Raw genomic sequence first — 27,548 nt, 5'->3', positions numbered from 1 at the left:
TGTTACTCCGCCGCTGTTGTTACTCCATCGGTGCTACTACTCCGCCGATGTTGTTACTTTGTCGTTGCTATTACTCTGCCACTGTTGTTACTCCTAAAAAAAAAAAATCTAAGTGTCGGATGTTGTTAATTCGATGCTGATGTTACATTGTCAGTGTTGTTACTCCACCAATGTTGTTACTTTGCCAATGTTGTTACTGTTACTCCACCGATGCTATTACTCTATTGGTGCTATTACTCTGCTACTGTTTTTATTTCATTGGTCACTCTGTTGTTACTCCACCACCAGGTAGGTTGCCAGGTATGTCTCCATTGACTCTTGCAGATTCAATTAAAATATTCCATTGATGAGACACATACGTGTCATGGATGGCCACATTTAAGTTGGGGGGGATCCCGTCATAAACAAACAATGACGTATTTAAAACCATAATAATGACACATCATTACTAAATCTGGTGCAAATGGTAACCCAAAAATTCTGTGATTTCGTAATAATTTCCTTGGTGCATTGGAATTTGAATTACATATGCCCAATAACCAACCAGGTATTTTCCAATACACCTGAATTAATCACATAATCATTTCACTGTATTACCATGATTCTCCATTATTCTTTGCATTTTTCAAAAATTTACCAGCCGCTTTCACCACTTTTTACCCTGTGCTCCACCATGTTGTCACCATTGCTGTTAATGTGGTTGCTACTACTCTCTCCCCAATAGTCGACTATGTCCAGGTGCTGTTACTATTTCCACAACAATGGGTGGGTTGGTTGTGTGTCATGAGCCAAAGGACACCACCTTGGTTGGCAACAATAGAGAAGTGTGGCAAATGTTCGTCAATGCAAGTTGGGATGTTTATTTTAACAGGTTATAGGGATTCGATGAAGGGATTGTAGTAGAATTCACACTCAATTTGGGTGAAGAGAGCTCTCGAGTTAGAGGGATATAAATCCCTATCATAGAGGAAGCTATCGCAGAGGTTAGTGGATTGCCCCAGTAGGGATAGAGTTGCCTTTCATAGAGAACTTCCCTCCTGAAGTTCCCTGGAGCATTTATACAAGCTAGCCAGAGCGTCATCCGAAAAGGCCAGGGGTATGACCAGAACTCATTAACGCATCCATGGGGTGATGTAGCAGGTTTTGTAATGAAATACATAATATGCGAAGGGCGGTACACCACTATATTTAATTATCATTTTATGGTGTTAGCTCACCTTTGATTTCCACAGTCAGAGGTCTTCTCATTGAATATGCCTTTCTTTTTGCTGAAGAGCCTCTAATTGATGGCGCAGTCTACTCGGCGTTCGTGACAAGCTGCTAAAGTCATTACTAACCATGGGTTGGTTTGACTATTGGTTATGCATGCACTAGCCTGGTTTCAAATCTCGTGGGCAACATTCCAAGAATTGACAGAAGAAGAGATAGCGGTTGTTATATCTGCTAGAGAAGAGGAACTAGAAGCAAGGGAGGAGGAACAGATGGAAATGGAAGAAAGAGAATCAGAGCCAGACAGGGAGCTTGAAGTGGAAGAAATAGTTGAGGATGTTACACAAGAACCAGCCTTGACTTTGGATCCAGACAGGGAGCTTGAAGTGGAAGAAACAGTCAAGGTTATTACACAAGAACTAGCCTCGATTATGGATCTGATAGAGGAAGAGGAACTAGAGTCAGGAAGGCATGAGAGGGAAGAAACTGTCAGTACCATAGCCGAGGTTGTTCCACAAGAACCAGCCTCGACTGTGGAGCTAATGGAAGAAGACAAGCTGAGGGAGAAAGGACTCAAAGTAGAAGAAATTGTGAGTACCATAGTGAAAGTTGTTCGAAAATAACCAACCTCGACTGCGGAGCCAATGGAAGAAGACAGACCATAGTAAGAGAGGCTTGAAACAGAAGAAACTGTGGAGCCGATGGAGGAAGGAATTATGGATACGATGGATGGGGTTGACACGGTGATACAAGAGTCCACCTTTATTAATGACATGCCAGAGGGAACAATGCCAACACCATCTGCTCAAGACGTGTTGGATACACATGGTGGTGCCACACAAGAACCACCACCAAGCCATCTGGTCCTGGAAAATGTGGAAGGAATAAATCCTGAGGTTGACACTGCTCCACAAGAACCAGTGTTAACCACGGGACAGGAGGTAACACAGGAGGAACCTTTAGGCTAGAGCAGAATTGTTGTAGATAAGGGGAAGGAGCTCGAGGTTACAAACGGAACCGATATAGGCCAGGAAGAAAACATTTTTCAGTTTCATTTTTGTTCCTCCATTCCGAGAGGAGCAAGAGTGTCTCATTCTCCCTAATGCTCAAAAAATGAGGTTGCTGTCCCTCCCATTCTAAAGTTTGATGGGTTGGTTAAAGGTCCGGCTTCTATTAGTTTGTTGGCTGCTGACTCTCAGCAAGGCCATTTCGAAGGATAGCGGGAGGAAGAAACAAATGCTTCTGAAACAGGGGAACCAGGTAGGGGAATCCCAATTGAAATGCCAGTGGATACTCCTCTGATTGATCCACCACTTGTCAAACTAGCTCTAGAGCCAGTCGAGTTAATTATTAAGGAGGAAGCACTTGCTCCCGAGGAAGGGCGACCAAGCAAGGAGGTCCCGGCAGATGAACCCATGGATACTCTTTTGAGTAATCCACCACCTGATAAACTAGCTGCAAAGCCAGTTGAGTTGGTTGTCAAGCAAGAAGTGATCGAGAGAGAGGAACCAAGGGAGGAGAACCTAGTAGAAAGACTAGTAGATACTCCTCCAAGCAATCCACCACCTACTCAACCAGCTGCAGGGTCAGACGAAGTGGTTTTTAAGTAGGAGTGGATGGAACTGTGCAAACAAAGGAGGTCACCCCTTAAAGAGAAGTACCAGCTATAGTTCAAAGATATGATGTGGTTAAAAACAGAGGTTTGAAAGCTATGAAGATAGGTGCATCGGCTTAAGAAATAGGTAAGGAAGTATAAATGGCGGGCTAAGAAGCCCAAGGCTATGGTGGTCGAGGTAGAAACACATGTAGATGATGTGCTAACAACCTCTGTTGCTACTCAAATGGATCCTATCGAGCACTTGTTCGATGGCTATGAATTCTCCTTAACAGCTGAGATTCAAATTTGGAAATCCACCACGGCCCACTATAAGAATGAGGTGAATAGTGTCCAAGAGCAGTCATCCAATGCTATCTTCGAATATGTCAAGCGAGTGGACATATTACGGTTGAGGTATCTAAAGCAGCAGCTCAAAGTAGAATGGTTGGAAGGGCAAGTGCCAGAATTGAAGGCTGACAAAGAACAGATGTTCAGCCTGGCACAATAGATAATGGAATGTCACCCTCCTGCTTCAAGTTATGCATTATTCTTGCATGAGAAATTTCTTTTCTTCTGTTTGGAAAGCATTAAGAAGGAGGTCAATCATGAGATCGAGGACTCTATACAGTTCCTCCATATATTGAGAATCCATGACTTAGTAACCCAGCATTTGATGTGTGAGCTCTATCTGCATGGATACTTCCTGTGTGATGACAAAGAATTTAACCTGGTCCCATATGTGGGGGAAATTCATTTAAGGGCTCTCACCTCTTATATTGTCAACCAGATAAACTGGCACAAGGCTTCTAATACATTTGAGTCAAATCAAAACATGAAGTCTCTTATGATGAGAGGATAGAACGAACAATCTGTAACTATGTACAATAAGCATACCACCATTTTAGAGATCAAGGGAAATAGAGAATGGATGCTGAGGACACAGAAGTGGTGCATTGATATTTGTGTCAAACAAATAGTCATGTTTCAAGATGAGGCCCTTCATAGTTGTCAGAAAATGTGGATGATGTCACCTACATCTGTCCGGAACAAGGAACCTTTTGGAGCACCAAATTTTGCTTGGGCACTAACTCGGGTTCCAAGGCATGTCGCATGCGTCTAAACATGCAGGGTTTGGTGGATGGGACTCTAGTTCAAGTTTCCCATAATTTGGCTACCAACAGAGCATTATACCCCAACATATAATGTATCAGATGATTGGTGGAAGGAAGTTCTCCTCTCAGAAGGATACAAGGTCCCAAGAACAGATATGGCAAAGGAATATGATCTCACCCAGCTCCACGAGGATCACAGATGTTCTAACCCAGACCTATAGAAGTGGTGAGCTGCATGAGGGCATGTAGAATACTAGTTGGGGGGAGATGTTGGCCACCAAATCTACATATCTTTTCCTTAACTTTTCACCCATCTGTTCATCCTTTGTGCACCAATTGATATGCATTTATTTTGATAAACCCATGAGGTAACCCTTGTTTCTTTGTCTCTTGGAATATTTAATTAAAGAAGTAGAGTCACGAGGGTTTTGCCTATGCAAACTACTAAAATTGATATTTCCACAGATTCTGATGAATAGGTATCATCTTCATAGCATGTAGCAACATTCCCATGATTCACAGTAGTTGTTTGGAAATGTTGTGACAACATAACCAACTCGCAGATGTTTTAAAGCTTATTTTGGATCTTTTCTATTCTCGCTCTCTCTACAATTAGTTGTTGTTCCAAACTGTTGTATATTTTGGGCATTAGTTGCCAGGTTTTGGGGGATATGTTATTACCCATGTATTTTTATAAAAGGGATTTTATTCCTATGCGAAGGGTTAGCCATGCAGAGATATGTATTGTAACATCTCTTTTACAGATTAATAAAATACAAGCAGTTTTGTTGTTCTTCCTTTAGATGTGAATTAATGGAACCCTGATCAGAGAGTTGGACCCACTCTTTTGATCAGGTGCTGCATTCTTTTATGTATGTTGTTTTATTCGTTGTGTGTTTATTCTTTATTGCTGTTATAGATCTATATTGATTACTGTGAATGTCTTTTAAGTTTTTCAATTTATTTCCAACTGCTATTACAATGATGTTTTATTTCCTAGTTGTGAATCCTTGGTTGATGTAAGATTGTAACCTTGCCCTTGCATATACTTTACGCGCTACCTTGAAAACTGTACGCACCCAGATTGATGAATTAATGTGGAAAAGGGTTGAATAGTTTATTCACACTCAGACACCAATAGGGCCTATGATCTAATTGATTATGAAGACAATCCTTTGGACAAGCCCTGAAATGGCTTTATCTTAAAAAGTACTATGCTTAGGTCATCTTGCATGGTTACTTGTGTACATTAGTGTGTCATTAATTTTTGTCCAGTGTGGTTTGGTGTGTTAGTTTTCAAACATCTTTCAAGTTTACTATCTTTTTCCCTACTTTTCAGATGTCTGTGACCCCTCACATCGGTTTCGCTGATGGTGCTTGCCACAATACCCAGAATTTATCCTCCGTAGCATGGGCCATTTATGACCCTCATGGTGATTTGATTGATCTTTAGGGTATCTATTTAAGTCGCACAACTAATATCATTATTGAATACAATAGAATCATCGAATTGTTGTAATAGGCCATTGCTCTTGACATTTGGAAATTGGTTGTCAACCTGGATTCACAGCTTGTTGTCCTTCAACTTAATAGGAAATATTCCATCAGAAACCCTAAGACATTGAGAATGTATCTACGTATTCGTCTACTAGAAAGAAATTTTGATTACATTACATATCATCATATTCCTAGATGCATGAATACACTCACAGATGCCTTAGCTAATTATGTGTTGGATAGACATTTACGAAGCATGTGAAAAGCCAAAACAAATCATTTGTACCATAGTAAGAAGGAAAATACAACATACATATATATGGTGATAATTTTTGATACATCAAAACCCCAAAAAATAGTATGTGTGTTCAAATAATATCGGCAGCTCGTAGGCCTCATATATCCATGGCACGCAGACCTAAAAAATGTAAATGTTAGACCTAGGAGCTAATTAGCATGGTGATCATAATAACATGAAACTTCTCATGAAACATGAGTTGGCAATCGTCAGATCCAATCCGATACCCCCACCGTATGCCTCTGGTATTGGCATGGGATGCCTCCCACTTAGGCATACTCTAATATACCACGAGTCAACCCCTTAAGGTTCCTCATGACCTCCTCCTCATTATTGCTTGCCTCTTGATAAGGGGCGACATCAAACTGGCAAGCAACGCACCTACCTATCAGGTACATCCTGACAAGATGCTCTTGTTATCGGGAAATCTAGTGTCTATGCAGAGCTGCTAGTCCCACTAAGGCTGGTAGCTACCTTAGAAACAAACAAACTAAAACCACTTTCGTTTTCCTTTATGAGAAGTAGATAAGAGGGGAAAGAAGGAAACCAACCTCTGTCTTGCGCTTGGTTCCTTGCTTGATTCCTCTCCCTTCTGATAGATCTTTGCCACTCGCTTCCTCATCTACCCAGCTTCAAAGAGCACCTGTAGAATCAAAGAAGCATAACACTATCCAAGAACAGAGATCTACTATCATAAGAAATATAGGACCAGATATATATTGACCACAAAAATGCATATATCATCAATCATACAAGAATGTGGAGGAAAACTTGAATAACTTTATTAATAATCAAGAAAAGCAAAAAGGATTACAACCAATTGTTCTGACCCAGCGTCATCCTTCCAGCAAGAGAGCCCTTCTTCACCTCATGAAAATCTTAGATCACCCAACACTATGATGTTACACCAAGAAACCAGTAGCACTTCCTTACAAGATACAAAATTCTAGCCCCCCAGATCTTTGGGATGAGGGATCCATATATAGATGTTTGCAAGGGGGGTGAGTCAGCTTTTGAGACTTGATTAGTGTCCTCTCTCTGATAGTTCTTGATTCCACTTGGAGATTGATGATCTCTTACTCATCCCTGAGTAAATGTAGAGAGGCAAGTGTCATAGGAGAAGTTTCTGGAAGATTCCATGATCTTCCACCTCGCAAATTGACCCTACCATTTGTCCACTCTCGCCCATCGCACCCCATAGAAGGGATTTTCAGTATGCATCGCACCTCTCGTGTGCATTTAGGTGGGATGCAGTGCACTTTGACCATGGAGCAGGTGAGACGGTCCAATTTTGACCAGTTCTAAGTATTTTTTCATGGAGAACTTTTGGGAGATGCTGTAATCAGTTGACCTTGTTCTTTTGGGGATTGGAACAACAATTTTAGGGACTTAGGAGCCCTTGGTTTATGGACATTTATGATTGAGGTTACAGTGCCCAAAAATGTCTATAACAGTTTCCCCCTAAAGCATGAGGTCGTTAATCTTTTGATGTCGGGTGAAATTCTTTATCATGAGGATCCGAATTTTTTTCAAGCTGGAAGGCGATCTGTAATAAGATACAATACAATACATTATCTTCATAATATTTTCATGATCTAGCTGAGGCAGGCATTCCCATGCTCAGATTTATAAATTCATTTTCATGTACATAAGACAGACAATCGTCTGAGTGCAGACTGATGATTCTGGAAGAGCCATCATCCCTTGGGTTGGATGATTATCTGTGCAGTAATGATGTACATTTGATGTCTTTATTTTCCTGAATATATATCACATCTCGGATGGATGAAACTAGATCCGGGGTATTCAATATTGTTCGATCTTCACTCAAAGTACAAGTCGATCCATGTGCGAGATGTTCTGGAGTCGAACATGGAAAGACATCGCCTGATTACCAGCCAATGATGTAAGCTATTAACAGGCGCGAGAGGAATCACCGATAATGATGATGACCCTCAAGCTACTACAGTACAATTCACGTGGTGTGAATAAGCGAATTGGCGTCAAACACCACAGAAAATCTTTCGGTCGAAGGCCATTAATGTAAACCTGTCGCCGGAAGTGAGAAACTTGCCATTGAGGCATGCAAGCTTCAAAGTACTGAAAGTGTTGTTCCTAGATCGACTTCCTGGATAATGAGCTGATGTCGACAAGAAGCGATCCGTCATAGGAGGGCCTTAGTGAATCCCACATCAATGACACGGAATGGAGCAAATGATTTTAATGGAGGTGAAAACGATCTGATGACATAAGGTTCATGCTGGCGGTCATGAAAGAATGGAGCGTAAATGTATTGCAGTGGATGAGACACAAGTGAATTCTCTGAGTGACTTCTCTTGAACATATCGGAAACACTGACATGATGGATTGGTAGTGTTAACCCCAAATATGGATGGTGTGATGGACCAATGGTGATATGACCAGTGAACGGAACAACCCAACTCGACTCGGATGCAGAGTGAAAGTGTCATGCTCAAGAGCGACTTGCTACCAATAAAGTTTCTTCAAGTTTTCTTCCCAATTTTTCCCCAGTCATTGCTGACCAGTACCTCTTTATTTTTGTCAAGCTTGAGGAGGATAACATATGCTTGTTCTATAATTTTCCCTTCGAGCAAACCCATCGCTATGTTTTAACGAGCCTAGTGATAGTGAGACTCGTTCTTGTCTGTATGGACAAGTTTGTCGCTATTCGGTTTCAATGAGTTTAATGACAAAGATAACTCGGTCGTTTTCAATTTTAGAGAGTCTGAAAAGGGACGTAAAGAAAACTCCAATAATCCTTTTTCGTCATATAATCCCTTGAGTCTGAAAAAGTATAAAACAATACAGAAGGGATGAATTTTAGGTAATTTTAACGAGCCGAACAAAACAAGTGCTCGATCTTTTTGTGTAATAATCCCTCAAGTCCGAAAAGATTAAAATCTAAAGGAGGGATAGCACTTCCGGTCACTTTAACAAGCTGGAGAGGCCAATTACTCGGCAATATTTTCATATTTTACGAGTCAGTTGAAAAGAGCTTAAAGGAGACTTTTTTTCGGGGAATGAGTGATAAATTTAGGTAGCAGCTAATTCCAAGTAAGGTTTGGAATTTTCCAATCACGGCAGTGTCACAAGGATGGCTAACAGGATCACTCTTTGCAGTTGTTCCTCAAAAAGGGTAAACAATCAAATGGAGGTGAATGATCGGCCAATATAGAATGGAGGTGATGATGAGAACACGACCAAGGCTTCAAAGGCTGATAATAATGCATTCACAATGGTTATTTACCGGAAATTGGTTCATTTTTTAATGAGCTTAAACTCTGGGGGAACATTTGCTCATTGCTTATGTTTATTTTTTAACGATATTGAATTCCACGTTAAAACTGCTCGATCCAGTCATATAATAAGGATGTCTCATTTAAAATGGCATTTTTTCAAAGCTTTGCCCTGCATCCTTTCTTTATGCAAGTTAGGAAACGACCAATCCTACGAGTTTAAAGGGTTAAAGGACCTACAAATTTAAAAAAATAAATGGTCACTCTTCGCTTGCACACGAAAAGGTTTGCATGCCCCCAGGTATAGCGAAAAATTCCCAGGTTACCAAAGATTGTTTTGTCCATACTTCAGGCAAAACACTTCCTCGGCGATGTCTACCGAAATAGACAAAGGTGAGTGGCGCAACTGGCTCCACTCACATAACTTTGATAAAGGAATCTTATTCCAGTCTAATCTCATAAACCAGTCATATATCCTTCGCAGAAACCTACCCTATACCCAAGGTTTTCCTGTCGAAACAGGCCAGGGTGCATGCCCCCTGGGTTTCAGTCATGTCCTTTGAATCACTCGCACTCATCAAGTGGAAGGACTAGGGATTGATGAGACATTCCTTGCATGAAAAGACCATTCAGGGATGGTATTTGACTATTTGCTATGTGTGAACCAGGGAATGAAAGTTGGTCTATGAGCTTGACCACTCTTCCTTCATGTGGAAAACACGTTACTCTAAAGAGTGAGGAGACAATGGCTCCCATGCAATAAATATAGTCACGTCCAAGGAGTAGATTATAATCCAGGGGTCCTTGGACTACCATTACGTTCATGTGAACGGTTTTCCTTCTCAATGTTATCGGCACATTGGGAAGGATCCCTAATGGTCGACTGGTTCCTTTGTCAAATCCTGTTAGATTTCTCATTTTAGGAAAAAGCGATGGCGAACCAAGCGCTTTCGAAGTAGTTGAGGAAAGGATACTGACAGAAGCCCCTTCATTTATGATGGTAGTGGCCATGACCATTCTATATATTTGAGCAATGATTTGAAATGGTACACTAGCCGGTAAACGGGGTCTGCCTAGCAGATTCCAATCAAAGGAAACAACTAGGTTGCTTGGAGGTGGGACTGAATAGACGGTCGGATACGACTTTGACGAACTTCCTTCCTGCAGTAAAGGAACGGGTAAACTGCCCCCATGTTCATCGGAGTCTGTGCTTACGAAGAGAATTTGAACGGTGTCATTCTTGTTCTCTCCGGTGACTGTATCATCCGAAGATGGACCTTTTGAAGGCAAGACCGGGTCAACTACCACCTCGGCCTTTTGACTTTCGTTTGGTGTGGATTCAGAGGGTTCGTCTTCAATGATAGATGCTTCAGCCGACCACAATGGCGTGTCAGCTGGATTTTCAACTAGTGACGGACTCGGAAAGAGTTTCTTATATCCAGGAGGAAGCCGTAACGGTGAAACTGGGCGGTCATCCAAAACTATTTTAGCCTCATCTAAGAAGGGACAACGGTGGACGGCGTGATCGCCTTCACACAGTTTACAAGGAAATTTACATTTTCCTTTTTGTCCAGGGACTTCACTTTCACTAGTTGACGGTGTATCTTCAACATGATCGTCAGAGGTTGATGACACCGGATTGTGCAAATGAGGAGAGCAGTCCCTTAAGATCCGAGGGATGCAAGGACAATCTCGATGATAGTGGTCTCCTTTGCAAATGACACATGGCGATTTAGGCCTAGACGGTGCAGTGTGTGGATTTTCGCTAGATGATACCTGGTTGCCCCTTTTTGCCTTTAGCTCCTTCTTCTTCTTCTCTTTCTTCTTCTTCTCCTTCTTCTTCTCAGTTACTTGATTTTTGGCTTTACCAGCTTCATCAAGCGAAGAGGAAGGAGGAGAGGGAGAATTGGATGAAGTAGAAGGTTGGGGGGTAACCCTAGCATCATTTAGTTGCTGATTTCATTGTTTAGGAATCACATTGTTCTGAACGATAGAGGTCGAGAAGAGCCATACGGGCAAGCCAATTGTCAATCCTGGAAGCGATAATGTGGCCATATGGGGTGCACCAACATCTCCCCAAGAGGAGAAAGGACTAGGATTTCCCCCAAGGGGAACTCCTTGGTTGGTGGACTCCATTTTTCTCAACCTAAGACCAACGTAGGAAAGGTGATGTTTATTCTGATTAAAATAAATTTTAGACGCTTTGACACAACTTGTTTTTTCAATTTTTAAGAGTCGAGAAAAAACGAAAGATGACTCTAGTCACCTTCGATTTTTAATGAGCTTGAATTGACAAGTGCTCAGATGGACATTTTCCTTTAAGGAGTCTGAAAAGGAATGAAAGAGACTACTCGAGAAATCTAGACAGAGGGATTACCAAACCAATCGCAAAACTGCAGAATACTTTTTACAGTACGGCAGTCAATCTTCCCGAATGCTGTGTTCAGTGCATTGTGATCGATAGGGCGGCAGACACAGCTTCCTATGGATAAAGGATAAAGCCTATTGTGGTCTCCCAATATATACTCGACGGTACGTGGGAGCACAAGTCCGTACTGGCACTTGTCATCTCAAAGTGGAGGAATCACCCAACCAGCAATGAAAATAACAGTTACTAGGCTTTACGACGCCGGAATACGTCTCTAGCCTAGACTTCTAAATGTTGTGCGTTAGGTTCCAAAGCGTTTTTAGGTTCATTAAATTTATTTTACAGTTGATCTTGCTTAAGAAATTTGCCTTTCAGGTTCACCGCGTGATGTAGATATACAATTTCCTAAAATGCAATCTAAGATGATAAGCAATCGTTTAATCTTCTTTTTGCAATGAAAATCCTAGCTACTAAGGAAAGAGAGACGATATTCTTCCAACATAGAGCAGAGAGCACACACTATATGCATTGTCCTAAATCAAACCAACAAACAGTCTAAATGCAAATGCACATGCATGTATTTGTTTTCAGCCTTCTAAATGTGTGAATGATAAAAAGAAAGCTAAGCGCAAATCTGAATTATTTTTCAAAGCGACATTACTAACAAGTTTCTTTTCAAGACAAAATGAAGACAATGACGACACTTCGTGATTTGGGATTGAAAACTTGCTTTCGACACTTGAAAAACTATTAATTCAAATCAAATACAAGAGTAACAGTGTAATCAACTATCAAGAACAATCGGATTCTCTTCTATGACTGAAAACGACACTTGCGACACTTCCAAATCAAGAAACGACAGTTCAATTACGCTACCTCTTTGTAAAAGAGAACTGAAAATGGATCACAATACATAAAAACATTTAAAGTTCTTTGCATAATGGAGGTGGAATAATGGCAAGGAAGCGGGTTTCCAACAGAGGTATACCGACTACAGACAGCAAAACTCCTGAATAAAGCTGAAAAGAGTAAACACAGAGACCAAAATCTAAGAGCAGAAGAGGTCTTGTCTGATCAGTGCACCTGTAACACAGGGAAAGTGAGATGCAGTGCACCTAGTACACACGGGAAGTGTGATGCATCCAGATTCCAAAGAAGAGATAGTGCGATGGTCCAAAGACAAGACTTCAACTGGGTTCCGGGTCACAGTTTGCAGCTCAGTTCAAGGATTTAGGCCGAGCAAGGGGTAATCAGTAAATAAATCACAGGGGTAGATCTAAGGAGGTTACTAGAGCCACCACAAGGGCAATTAGAGAGCTTGTAAATCGATTGTTCAGTTCATAAACAAAACCTGGAGATAGACTGAAGTAGCATTGATCTACTTTGCACTTGCATAGCAAATGCAGTTTGAAGGCTAGCTGGCTTGACTTCAGGCTCTGTCTGTAAGCTTATAAAGCAAACAAATATAGACAAACAAAAAATATATTCGTTCCCTAGTGGAGTCGCTATTTTGTTATTGGGAAATCTAGTGTCTATGCAGAGCTGCTAGTCCCACTAAGGCTAGTAGCTATCTTAGAAACAAACAAACTAAAACCACTTTCGTTTTCCTTTATGAGAAGTAGATAAGAGGGGAAAGAAGGAAACCAACCTCTATCTTGTGCTTGGTTCCTTGCTTGATTCCTCTCCCTTCTGATAGATCTTTGCTACTCGCTTCCTCGTCTACCCAACTTCAAAGAGCACCTGTAGAATCAAAGCAAAATAACACTATCCAAGAACAGAGATCTACTATCATAAGCAATATAGGACCAGATATATATTGACCACAAAAATGCATATATCATCAATCATACGAAAACTTGAATAGCTTTATTAATAATCAAGAAAAGCAAAGAGGATTACAACCAATTGTTCTAACCCAGCATCATCCTACCAGCAAGAGAGCCATTCTTCACCTCATGAAAAGCTTAGATCACCCAACACTATGATGTTACAGCAAGAAACCAGCAGCACTTCCTTACAAGATACAAAATTCCAACGCCCCGGATCTTTGGGATGAGGGATCCATATATAGATGTTTGCAAGGGGGTGAGTCAGCTTTTGAGATTTGATTAGTGTCCTCTCTTTGATAGTTCTTGATTCCACTTGGAGATTGATGATCTCTTACTCATCCCTGGGTGAATGCAGAGAGGCAAGTGTCACAGGAGAAGTTTCTGGAAGATTCCATGATCTTCCACCTCGCAAATTGACCCTGCCATTTGTCCACTCTTGCCCATCACACCCCATAGAAGGGCTTTTCAGTATACATCGCACCTCCCGTGTGCATTTAGGTGGGATGCAGCGCACTTTGACCATGGAGTAGGTGAGATGGTCCAATTTTGACTAGTTCTTAGTAGTTTTTCGTGGAGAACTTCTGGGAGATGTTGTAATCAGTTGACCTTGTTCTTTTGGGGGTTGGAGCAACACTTTTAGGGACTTAGGAGCCCTTGGTTTATGGACATTTATGATTGGGGTTGCAGTGCCCAAAAATTTCTATAACAGCTCTCCTCCAACATCTGCATTGATAAAACAAAATGTTATAAACACATATATATAAAAAAAAACAATTGAAAAATCAAAAAATTAAAAATTGATTTTTTACCTTCATCATGGAAATCCTCCCCACCTAGAAGCAACATATCTAGATCTCTATGGAAGTCGGTACCACTGTACAGCCAATCCTCCAGTATGATCAACTGTCGTCGTAGCCATGAAAAGAAGGTGGGCCTATAGGACATATGCCGGCCCCTAGTGATCCTAGGCATCAAACGACTCCAAAAGACCATCTATGGGTCTCGTGGCATCATCGGATCTACCTCAGTCAACTAGTACTAGAACAGTGGAACCCACTCCAAGAACAAGGTCACTAGTACAGATCCGAAGCAAAATTGCTTCAGATTCCCTGCCTTAGCTTTTGACAGCTGACATTTCATGTTGATCTTAATGGATTCTGCCCAATTAAAGATCGTCGATGTTGTACAATAGATAGCATATATAAATTTCAACATGTTAGTCTTATGCTCTACTTCGAACCCAACCGCTCTATTGATAGTCAACAGTAGCACTCTCAGTGTCAAATCTCACATGGTGGCAATCTCAATCTTGTCGCTCTTGGATTTGAGAACTTCTAGGAATTGTTCGGCAAGTAGCATGGATATGCTTGTCCCAATAGGCCATGACCCATATAGGTTGACTATTTCCCCTCTCCGGGATAGTCCTATTATGAAATAGATGTCTGAAGTTTCCAACTCCAGCTCTTGGCCACCAATGATAAATATTTCCCGATTTATGTCCCAGAGACTAATCAAGTATTCAAGGAGCTAAGGTTGAGCCCGCATCCCTGGTGTGAGAAATAACATAGGGGGCCCACAGTTCCTCAAGGCATCCAAGTAGTTAGGATCATTCATTACTTTAGTGTCCACATCTTCGTGCTCAAGTTCTTTCCAGTTTATCATTTTCGACGATTCTTTCTTGCAAAAACCATGTATTCAAGTCAATAATCATTTTTGGCAAGTAAGATTTGGATTCAAACCATGGATTTGAGAGAAAAATGGTTTTTTTCTTTGTTCATGGCATTGTCACACCTGTTTTAAAAATAGTTGTGTCGATGACAAGGTTTGGCATTTTAGCAACCCTCAGCCGGCACGATTCCATGCCTAGAGGTCGTGCCGACTGAGGGTGAATTATTTTTTCCAAAACCTCCCTCAGAAATCCAAAAAATGGATAAAACCAAGAATAAGCAATATGGAAATGGAGCTTAGGGACTTGTCCCTTACCTGCAACTGGCAGCTCGGCGAATGACTTTCCAGATCTCCCGCAAACTGCTCCAGAAAGATTAGAGAAAAGTGGGTAAAACGTTTTTCACAGCAAGGTAAAATGGTAAATGGTAAAAAATATTTACTTTTCCCTCCTTTTATTCAGTTTTTCATGAAATATTAGGGTTTTTAAGTATTTTTGACCTATTTTGCCTCAAGAATTGGATAATACACTTTACCTGTTTTGCGCAACGACAAGTGATGGATGTTCGACGATGGTGTCGAGTCATGTTTCAACTCTTTTCTCGACTCGTAAAACTCAAATGAAAATATTTCCGAGTATTTTTCCCTTTTGACTCGTAAAAGAGAACAAAATGAGGGGTCCACTTTCAAGCTCTTTTCCAACCCTTTAAACACGAAAATATTGCTGAGCTCTTGTCATTTTGAATTTGTTAACGGATATGAAATGTCATGTGCCCAGTGTACATTTACCCCTTTTTCATACTGGGATGCACTATTTACAAAAAAAGTACTCCTTGACTGAAATGGTGAAGAAGTTCTCGCAAGTATCATTTTCTCCCTTTTTGGGCTCGAGGGACACAAATGTACAAAAGGGGACCATGTGCAGTTTTCTTTTCCATGCGTTTTTCAAACTCTCTAAACATGAAAAAGATACTGAGTTACACCTTTGTTGGACTCATTAGAACATACAACGACATCGGATTCGTCACCATGACGAACATGAGCTTCTCCTTCCTAGCATTCATTAAAATTACTAGGTCAGATTCATCCAAAGGATGGACTTACAGTGCAAGCATATGTTATCCCCTTCAAGCTTGTGATTAAAAAATAATTGGGGTACCTGCTAGGAATGGTGGGGGAAAATTTGGAAATTCAATCAGTTGTGTCGACAGCTCACTCTTGAACATGAAATTTTCTGCTTCGTGTCGGGTTGAGATATCCTTCTTTTTATCATTGACCTTCCTGGGTTGGGCCATTTATTTTCACCTTCCATTTGATCATTGCCACGTCATCATGACCATCGATCCTATGGGTCCAAAAGCTACCAAACTTCCAGTTGTGTCGCCGATATGTTCAAGATTTTTCCTTGTGCAGTTGCACTTACCCTTGATTCTCTATATCATCCAAAATCATCTTGCATCCCTTTGTCTTGTGTTGATGATGTGGGATACATCATAACCCTCCTTCAATATGGTCGCTTCCTATCGACTTCAGCTCATTATCTATGAAGTTGACCGAGAGAATCCCTTCCAGTACCTTAGATCTTGCATTCCTAATGGCAAGTTCACGCCATTAGCTTTCGATTAGGTGATTTCACAGGTGTTCGAATTCATTTCCTTTATTCACATTACTTGAACTGTGTTGATATTACCTTGAGTACCATTGTCATTATTGGTGGTTTCTCTTGTGCTTGTTAACAATTTACATCGTCAACTGGTAATCAAGTGATTTTCTATCATGTTTGACGTCAACACATCTATTCACATGTTAGATTTTGTGCTTTGATCAGGTTGTGTTGGAGCGCAAGACCCTAGGCTCAGATTACAAAAGTCCAGGTTGCAAGGTGATGTGACATGACCATGTTGATATACGTGTCTCTTTCAAATGGGTGGCTGCGACCATACCATGAGTTGTCATATGTGATCCTTCTCATCATTGGATTGTCATGACCATACCTCGGTTTTAATATGATCCTCTTGATTGGATGGTTGCGCCCATGCTTGGATCCATTTGCATGATCTTTCTATGGATGTTTGCATCCATACCATGATTCATGTATCATTTGACAGAGTTTTTTAGTTATGTATATAAATTTATACTTGCTTGCAGGTTTTCCGATGGCAGACTTCTGTTCCCTGCATTGATTCATAAAGCATTTCATCCCTCACTCTAGTTCAGTCTTCACACTTTAGGGGGCATCTGTTAGACAACATTTTTTCATTGTCCCTATACTCCCCATTCCATGATCCTGGAGGACCTCTGTAGTGAACCCTACAAGCTTCCCCTTCATGAAGAAACTCCCATTATGTCCCTTTTCATGAGCAGAACAATTCCCTTTTGCATCATTTCCCAAAAGTCTTCTGTCTTTCCCATTTTACAAGGCTAGCGCTAATCACCTCTATCCTCCTTGCCCCGATATGTAGGGATTAAAACTATCCCTAGCATTGACCAGAGTGATTGAGCCTTGTTCCAATCATACTGATCCTCTTTCGGAAAGTTTTCTAAATAAGGAGTCGAAGCTTCGTAATGAAAGTTTGGTAAATGGTTGGGCCTCATGGAGTCGAAGATGTTAGTTTGGGCTACTTTCCCCTATTAGGATGGAACTACCTCAAGGGATAAGACCCTCTCCCATGAGAAGAGGAACCATCTCCCATCCATTCATGATATATAAACCTCCCTTTTTCCCAAGCACAAGCTAGTGTTAGTGTGCTAGTTCTAATTAGGCTCTGGTTGAAGAGTAATCAATAAGTTATTCATAGTTGTAGCTCTCTAGTTGTGTGTAAGGGAGAAGTGTGAATTTGGTTTAGTGTGAATACTAAAGGGAAGAGCCTTAAAACTACCATTGTTCAAGCCATCATGGAATGCTGATCTAAATGGATCCTAAAAAACTCTCTAAAGTCTTTGAAATCCACTTAAAATCGTTTAAAAGACCAAAAAAAAAAATCGCATGAGAAAACCTTTCAAAAAGGTGGAAAAGACTATCGGCAGCCAAAATCATGAAGAAAAAGTGAAAAAATAGGTTATCGGCAACTTTGCACAATAGTCATCAGATTTGGCCGATCAACAGTCCAAATCTGATCAAAGAATCGCAATCGGCAGATATCGGCGAAGATCATATGTATGTTGCGATAGCGATCGGTGGGGTCAACGATGACCGTCGATCAAGTGTGCAGATTGACGACCAATGTTGCACCACCATATCGCATCAGCGGATTTCAATAGAAGCACTTACCACAACCCGGGGCCCATGTGACATGCAACTACGACTAGTCGCATCGCAAAGTCACATCGGAGCCATGCAGAAGGGTGGACATACATACATACATATATCATATATATATATATATATATATATATATATATATATATATACATATATATATATATATATATATATATATATATATATATATATATATATATATATATATATATATATATATATATATATATATATATATATATATATATACATGACAACCAGATCTGATAGAATTACAAACAATATGCTATAAAGTTTCAGATCCATCGATTGGCATTTTTAATGTAATTTCGTGTATTTCGAAATACAAAGAAACAACGTTTATACGATAAAACCTAGACTCGAAGGGGTTGGGAATGAAAATACATAATATTTGAAGTCTAGAAGGAGCCATTTTTACGTTATTTTCACAAGTTTAATTTATTTCTAAAATACAAAGGGACAGGCCATTGCGACATGTGATAGCGACTTATAGGCAGACCCGATAGGAGAATAGGGTGCAATTCTAAAGATTTGAAGTCTGGAAGACTGTGTTTTGATGGATTTTATTTGTTTCGAATACATTTCCCTATTAACAAAGCGTAGATGGTTCAGGGGTTCCAAAGGCCCGAGGCACTCTTACGTTGCAGAATAGGTGGCCACCTCACCTTTATGCATTATGCAATGATTGTGTAATGCTAGAAGAGGGATTCGAGCGGACAGAGGCTGGGAGACAGAAAGCTGAGAAGGTGAAATGAACAGGTAGAGCAGATTGGCTTTAAAGCCATGGAAGACAAAAACAAAGACAAGTAGTATTGTAGGCAGTGCCAAGACAGAGACAGAGAGTGATTGAGAGAGTCTGTGTACTCAGAGAAGCTTGAGAGGTTCAAGAAAACTCTTGTTGTTGTATCTATTGTGTGTTAAGACTCAAGTTGAGCTCACACTATTGTAAAACTCTGTTCTGAAGACATAATAGAGAGGTCACCACTAAAGGCTGGACCAGGAGATGTAGCCTAGGAATACTGGGTGAACTCCTTATTAAACTTGTTGTGTTTATGTGTTTGTATATTATGCTTCTTTTACTGCTTCATTGTCTGTGTATTTCGCAATCTTATCGGTCCATTACATAAAATAAAATAGGAAAATACATGTGCATCAGTCTGTAATACCTTATTAGATGTCTTAGATCTCATTATCAAATCAAGTGGTATCAGAGCGTTAGGTTTGCTAAGGTTAGACAAGCTTGTGCTAGATTGGTGAACAATAACTAGGTCAAAGCTCAAATTAGGAGAAGGAGAATTGGTTGAAGCTAACCTAGAAATAGGAAGAGTCTATCCTAGGAGGAAAATGGCATAATAAAATCCCTTGGAATCAGACTCTCAATTCATGGAAAGTTTCATCACCATGAGAGCCATGGTAGAAGAGATGTATCGAGAATTTAAGAAAGGTAGAGGTGAAGATTATTCAACCTCCAAATAAGACAAAGGAACAAAGGAATCTCTTCTAGATGGAAATTCTGAAGGAAAAGGGAAAGGAAAAGAGGCTCCTCTATCCACACCTCCTGATAGCCCTGAAAATAAAAAGAAGAAAACATATTTGATTAAGTTAGATGGTAAATCTGATTTGCCAATATATGATGGAGAATTAAATGCAAAGAAGCTAGATAACTAGATTAGACAGATTTATGTGTATTGCAAGGTGTAGAATATTAATTCAAATAGGAGTAGAATTCAGTTGGCCAGCCTACGTCTTGGAGGAACTGCCTTATTCTGGTGGGAAGGTAGGACACAAGCTGACTTGAAGAAGCATGGTAAAATTCTTTCTGTCTGGAGTGAATTTGTTTCTGCCATTAAAAAACAATTCTATCCACTAGCTTATATGCAGCAAGCTATGATGAGTTGGCAAACTCTTCACCAATTAAAGGGGCAAAGTGTACAAAGCTACACCCAAGAATTTATAAAAAGAGCTTTAATTCTAGGCATTTATTTAGACTCACCTGAAACTTTGCTGAAGTATATAGGTGGTCTACACAACTATTTGAGGCACACCATTCTCATGTTTAACCCTACTAGCATAGATGAGGTATTTGTTCAGGCTACACATCTAGAGGCTAGAGGCAAGAATGTGAACCCAGAGATTGGGGGATCATCAAAACCCACTGCAAGCAAGAACAAGGAAAAGAGGAAGCAGAAATGGAAGGAGAGGAAGACAAGCGTTGTACAAAAAGACAAAACTTCATGCACTCACTGTAAGAAGGATGGGCATGATGATGAACATTGCTATTCTTTGCATCCAGAGCTGAAACTGAAGAAGTTTGATGGGAAGAAGAAGAAGACTGCTGCTGCTATACCGAAAGATTTGGGGTCAGACTCAGGTGATGAAACAAAAATTGCAGCCACATGTATAAAAGGTAAAAATTCTGAAGCATCTACTAGTAATTCTACACAAGCTATTGATAGTGAAGAAAATGAGAGGAAAAGACATGAGCTTTTTCATATTAGAGTTATTTCCAAGCATCAAAAAATTGATACTTTATTTGATAGTGGCTCACAAGTAAACTTGATTTCTGAAACAATTGTGAAGAAGCTGAGATTACTAACCACACCTCACAAGAATCCATATCCATTAGGTTGGGTATGTGATAAAGCAAAGCTACAAGTGACTAGACAATGTAAACTTATGTTTTCTTTTGGGTCAACATTTGTAGATGAGGTTGAGTTAGATATCGTTCCCTTGGATATGTATGGAATTGTTTTAGGAAGTCCTTACTTATATGATAGAAAATCCATTTTCTATAGAGTTGAAAATAAGTATCAACTTGTTAAAGATGGAATAGAATATATTGTAAGAGCTCATAAACTCAAGAATAATTATACTCTCATAAACTCAGGGCAGATGAAAAGAATTGTAAATTCATGTAAGCAATTTTTACTGATGGTTGTAAAGGAAATGAAACCTGATAAAACCAATGTATTTGAGGGCTGTAATGCTAAACAGAACGTTGATTTAGAAAAATTCGTTTCAGAATATGATATCTTATTTCAAGAACCTAAAGGTCTGCCACCCAAAAGGGATATTGTACATGATATTCATTTGCAGCAAGATGCTCCATTCCCTAACATCGGAATGTATAGGTTATCTGCTTTAGAGAATGCAGAGATTAAGAAGCAGGTACAGGAGCTGCTTGAGAAAGGGTTCATAAAACCAAGAACATCACCATGCAGATCTCCAATCATGTTGGTGAGGAAGAAAGATGGTTCATGGATGATGTGCATTGATTACAAAGCGCTGAATAAAATAACGATCAAGAATCGTTATTGCCTTCCTCACATTGATGATCTATTGGATCAGTTGAAGGAAGATGTTTACTTTTCCAAGTTGGACTTGCATAGTGGTTATCATCAGTCAACGTAGCAGAGCAAGATGCATGGAAGACTACTTTCAAAAAAAAGCAAGGGATGTATGAATGGCTAGTTATGCCTTTTGGCTTGACTAATGCTCCTGCCACTTTCATGAGAGTTATGAATGATGTACTCCAACCTTTTGTTGATGATTTTGTAATTGTATATTTGGATGACACTCTTGTCTTCAGTAAAACATGGGAAGAATATTTGAAGCATGTAAAGTAGACTATATGTTTTGAAAAAAGAAAATCTCTATGTTAAATTATCAAAGTGTGAATTTGGAAAAACATCTTTGAATTATTTGGGTCATATTGTAGGGGATGGTGAATTGAAGATAGATCCTTCTAAGGTTGAAATCATCGTAAACTAGCCTAAACCCAAATCTACTACAGATGTTAGAAGCTTCCTAGGAGCAGCACAGTATTGGAGAAAATTTATTGCTAACTTTTCCTTAATTACATCTCCCTTACATGCTTTGACAAGATTGAACAAGGTGTTTTAGTGGTGAGGCAAACAACATAAAGCCTTTGACACCTTGAAAGAAAAAATTAGTACAACACTAGTACTAGCATTGCCAAATCTTCAAAGACCATTTGAGATCGAAATAGATGCCAATGACTATGCCATGGGAGCAGTGTTGATGCAACATGGTAAACCCATATGCTACCATTCTCAGACATTTAATTCTGCAATAGTTAATTATCCCATATATGATAAAGAATTGTATGCATTAGTACAAAGTGTAAAAAAGTGGAAACATTACTTAATGGGCAAAGAAACAGTTATACATACTGATCATCAGCCACTCTAATACTTGCACTCACAAACTAAACTGCAGCAATCAAGACACTATAAGTGGATGGGTTTCCTACAACAGTTTCATCTAGTCATCAGATAAAAGAAGGACATACACAATAAAGTTGTAGATATGTTGTCTAGACCAATTATAAATGCATCAACTATACTTAAGCATAACTCAGTAATGCATGAAATCTACATTGAATAGTATGCTCAGAAGAATTGGACTATTATGTTAAGGACCAACTCTTATATCATTTGGGAAAGTTATGCATTCCACAAACTGAAAGAGTTAACATAATTAGGGAAGCACATACTTCTCTGATATCAAGTCATTTTGGTGTAAGTAAAATAGTTTCACAGCTGCAAAGATTCTGCTATTGGCCAAAAATGAATGAAACAGTTTCTAGATATATTAAAGGGTGTACCATGTGTGCTAAAAGAAAGCACAGCAATAGAAAAGTAGGCTTGTACACTCCACTTCCAGTTCCTTCTCATCCTTGGGAAAGTGTTTCCATGGATTTTGTTGGGGGATTGCCAAAATCTAGAAAAGGTCATGACTATATGTACGTTTTATGGACAGGTTAAGCAAAATGTGTATTTTAATACCTTGTAACAAACAGATTGCAGTTGAACAAACAAAAAAATTGTTCTTTCAGCATGTCTGGGTGCATTTTGGGTTACCCACTTCCATAGTATCTAATCGAGATTCCCGATTTGTTGGGAAGTTTTGGTCAAGTCTGTGCGAATTGATGGACACTAGACTGAAGAAGAGCACAACCTTTCATCCACAAACAGATGGCCAAATAGAGGTGGTCAATAGTACAGTGATCCAGTTGCTCAAGGGTTATTGCAGTAAGCATCCCAAGCTTTGGGATGAAGATTTATGTTATGTGGAACATGCTTACAACCATGCTAAACATTCTTCTACACATAGATCTCCTTTTGAGACTTCTTTTGGTTTCATACCAAGGTCTCCCTTGGATTTTGTCTTTGAGAAAGACATAGTAGCTGATGGACACAACGATGTGGAAAAAGTAACTAGGTTCATTGAACATATCCAAGAAATTCACCAGGCAGTGTAGGAATAGCTGGAAAGGAGCCAAGCCAAGTACAAGGCAAGGCATGATAAGCATCGGATGGAGCATAGCTTCCAAGTTGGTGATCAAGTCTAGCTGTATATTAGCAAAGACATAATGCAAGGTGAAGGAAAGAAGTTGAAGCCAATAAGGTATGGTCCTTTCAAGATACTTGAGAAAATTGGTGAGAATGCTTTCCGCCTTGATTTGCTAGCTTACATGCACATCTATTCAGTGGTAAATGCAGAACATTTAAGACTGTTTGAACCCTTGAGTACCTAAGAATTGGACTCAAAGGTTCAAAACCCAATAGTGCAAAATGGATAGAGATTGGGCAAGTGAGGGAGCTGCATCCTCACTTGAGCGATGCTTGAAAACCAACTTTTGGTGGTCTAAAATCATTTTCAGTGGGAAGGCGTGATCCAAATTGATCCTAAAACACTCTCTAAAGTCTTCAAAATCCACTTAAAATCATTTAAAAGACCAAAAAAAAAAATCACATGAGAAAACCTTTCAAAAAGGTAGAAAACACTATTGGTAGCCAAAATCATGAAGAAATAATGAAAAAATCGGTTATCGGCAACTTTGCACAGTAGCCATCAGATTTGGCCGATCAATGGTCTAGATCTAATTGGAGAATCACAATCAAGAGTTGTAATCATCAGAGATCATATGTATGTTGTAATAGCGATTGGCAGGTTCAACAAGGACCTTCAATCAAGCGCGCAGATCGATGGCCCATGTTGCACCGCCATATCGCATCGATAGATTTCAATAGAAGCACTTACCATGACCTTGGGCCCATGCGACATGCAACTGCGACTAGTCGCATCGGAGCCATGTAGAAGGGAAAACACACACACACACACACACACACATATATATATATATACGGGACAGCCGAAACCGATATAATTACAAACGACATGCTAAAAATTTCAGATCCATCGATTGGCATTTTTAATGTAATTCCGTGTATTTCAAAATACAAAGAAACAATGTCGATGCGATAAAACCCAGACCCGAAGGGCTTGGGAATGAAAATACATAATATTTGAAGTCTGGAGGGAGTCATTTTTACGTTATTTTCACAAGTTTAATGTATTTCTAAAATAAAAAGGGATAGGCAATTACGACATGCGATAGCGACTTATAGACGGTCCCAATAGGAGAATAGGGTGAAATTCTGAAGATTTGAAGTCCGAAAGACTATGTTTTGGCGGATTTTCTTAGTTTTGAATACATTTCCCTATGTTAAAAGAGCTCGGATGGTTCAGGGGTTCCAAAGGCCCAAGGTACTCTTACGTTGCAGAATAGGTGGCCACCTCCCCTTTATGCATTATGCAATGATTGTGTAATGCTAGAAGAGGGATTCAAGTGGATAGAGGTTGGGAGACAGAAAGCCGAGAAGGTGAAATGAACAGGAAGAGCAGATTGCCTTTAAAGCCACAAAAGACAGAAACAAAGACAAGCAATATTGCAGGCAGTGCCAAGACAGAGAGTAAAGACAGAGATAGAGAGTGATTGAGAGAGTTTGTGTACTCAAAGAAGCTTGAGAGGTTCAAGAAAACTCTTGCTGTTGTATCTGTTGTGTGTTGAGACTCAAGTTGAGCTCACACTGTTGTAAAACTCTGTTCTGAAGACATAATAGAGAGGTCGCCACTGAAGGCTGGACCAAGAGTTGTAGCCCAGGAGTATTGTGTGAACTCCTTATTGAACTTGTTGTGTTTATGTGTTTGTCTATTATGCTTCTTTTACTGCTTCATTGTTTGTGTATTTCGCAATCTTATCGGTCCATTACATAAAATAACATAGGAAAATCCATGCGCATGAGTCTGTAATGCCTTATTAAATGTCTTAGATCTCATTATCAGATCAAATGCTAGTGGACGTGTGTGGGAACCTGGATTTGTTGGAGGATAACAACAACATCAAGACAATGGTTGTAATCTCTTCTTGATTTAATATATATGCAACTATCATTTGATTTCCTACATAATATATCATCTCACATGTTTATGGCTTAATGCTTCTTGACTTGTTAAGTAGGTTGAATTGCAATTTGTCTATTATCACAGTTGTTGTTTGCTATTGTTTACTTGTTTAAGGTGCTCGAAGAAGGAAATGAGAGATAGTTAGAGTGAGCAAGCAAGGTCATCACCAAACGGGATAATCGTACTAAGAGGTAGGCCCTCCTAATTGGTTCTAATGTAAGGAAATCTTCCATAGAATTCCTTGTTTGTGGCTAGACCTGCTATCGGGTTAGAGGAATTGTTTGTGTCTGCACTTAGAATTTTACTTCACCACACCACCATCACTTCCATCTTGAAGAGAAAATATGAATGGATGAATTTGGTTTCTCTTTTTCAATTTTCTTGGATTCCTTCTTTGGTTCTTCTTGATCCCCCAATTTCCCTTTGATATGACCTCTACATTGGAACCTCCATATTTTTAGAACAACTTGAGCTTATTAGTTAGCACCAACATGAGGAGGATCATGTTATAGTTTTATCTATGACTTTAACTTCTATCCACACACACTTCTCCTCTGTTTCATCTTCATGGTTATCATAAACGATTCATTGGCCATATTTGGGACTTCATTATTTTCTTGTTAAACCATTGTAATCCCCTACAACTTCCCATAAAATACCAAACGAAACCTACTATGATACCACTATGATCTATAAATAGTTGTGGATATTCCAATAGATAGTTTGTCACAACAAATATGATACAAATTGACTAAAATGTGAAATATGTACAATGAGGGTTAATTTTCATTATATTTATGGATTTATTAATTATTTTCTTTCTACTTATGTATATAACATACGAATGAAAAAATATAGAACATTAAAATACAAACAATCAATCACAATTAACACAAAGATATTATATGGGAAAACCTTTAGGAAGAAATCCTAGCAAGAAGGTGAGGTTTCTCCGCTCACCTATTCTTGAATGGAAATGATCGAAATACAAAGGATTAGACACTCTACATGGATTTATTTGAGACCTATAGTCCATGGACTATAATATAACACAAATCCCTATGTTTTTCTCTCTTTTTCATCCACTCTTAGCTACTCTCTATTATGGAACAAAATTCATATCAATAGAATGGAACTACTTTTCCTCCTAGTGGCCTACTTACATCATATATTTATAGAAAAATAGGGGTTATATTTTACTCATTAAACCCTCAACATGAGTTACAATTTTACCCTTATATAATATTATTCATATTCCCCACATTATTATTACATTTTCCATTATTAGTGGGGATCAATGTGACATCCTCCTAAATTATGTCGGTTAATCAAAATATATTAACTTCCAAAAAGCATAGCTTTTACATCCAAACTCTAATTGGAGTCTTCCTCGGATCACTGAAAATTAGTCTCTATGTGTAGAATAACTTCATGGGGTTTAGTTCTTAAGAAACAAACTTTTAGCCCCCAAAAAATTTCATTTGAGGTCTCAAGTTGGCTCTTGAAGATTTATGACCATAATTCTCCAAATTGGGTCTTTCCCCCAAAATTGTTCCTATAAGATGATTTTTCTAATTTTTCCACCCTAAAATCATCAAAATTGATGAAAAGGAATATAATGATGTGATCTAAATCATCTATATTCAACACTTTTATAATAGAGCAATCCACACTTTACCAATTACCAATCATGTTTTGGAAATTGTTTTGGGTATTTTCCACCTTCACCCCTTAGATGTTTATATAACTGGGAGGAAGGAGTGAGGAACACCTCATAGAAGAAGCATTGAGAGTAGATTTTTTTTTTAAATATTAGTAAGTTCCATCTACAAGTGTAAGAGACATTGAAGAAGTCAAAGGAAAAGTACAAGGATCCACATGATGAGCATAAAACAAAGAAGTCATTCAAAGTGGGTTGAAGAGTTTGGTTTCAGATAAACAAATAAATACCATTAGATCCTAAGAAGAAGATCAATCTTTTGGTGTTCCTTTAAAAGTATATGGGAAGGTGTGAGATAATGTCTACTAACTCAGTTTACCCCCCCATATGTCTACATTTTCCTAGTAATGAATGTGGATAATTTCAAACTCTATCATACTTCCATGTTGTATCACTAGGAAGAGGACATCCTCCCAACCATAAAGGGCATGGAAAAAATTT

The 27,548-nt window shown here is 39.2% G+C and overlaps 1 pseudogene; it reads left to right on the top strand.

The window, feature by feature from the left end:
- The first annotated feature begins 2,990 nt into the window (after nucleotides 1-2,990).
- LOC149248371 (ubiquitin-like-specific protease 1C) overlaps nucleotides 2,991-27,548 on the top strand; it is a 43,211-nt pseudogene continuing 18,653 nt past the window's right edge.

Source organism: Pinus tabuliformis, chromosome 7, assembly GCF_031772625.1.
Source record: "Pinus tabuliformis cultivar Carrire ecotype Pingquan chromosome 7, CPIR1, whole genome shotgun sequence".
Lineage (NCBI taxonomy): Eukaryota > Viridiplantae > Streptophyta > Pinopsida > Pinales > Pinaceae > Pinus > Pinus tabuliformis.
The sequence above is the reverse complement of the archived record's forward strand: the minus strand, read 5'-3'. Positions and strand labels throughout refer to the sequence as shown.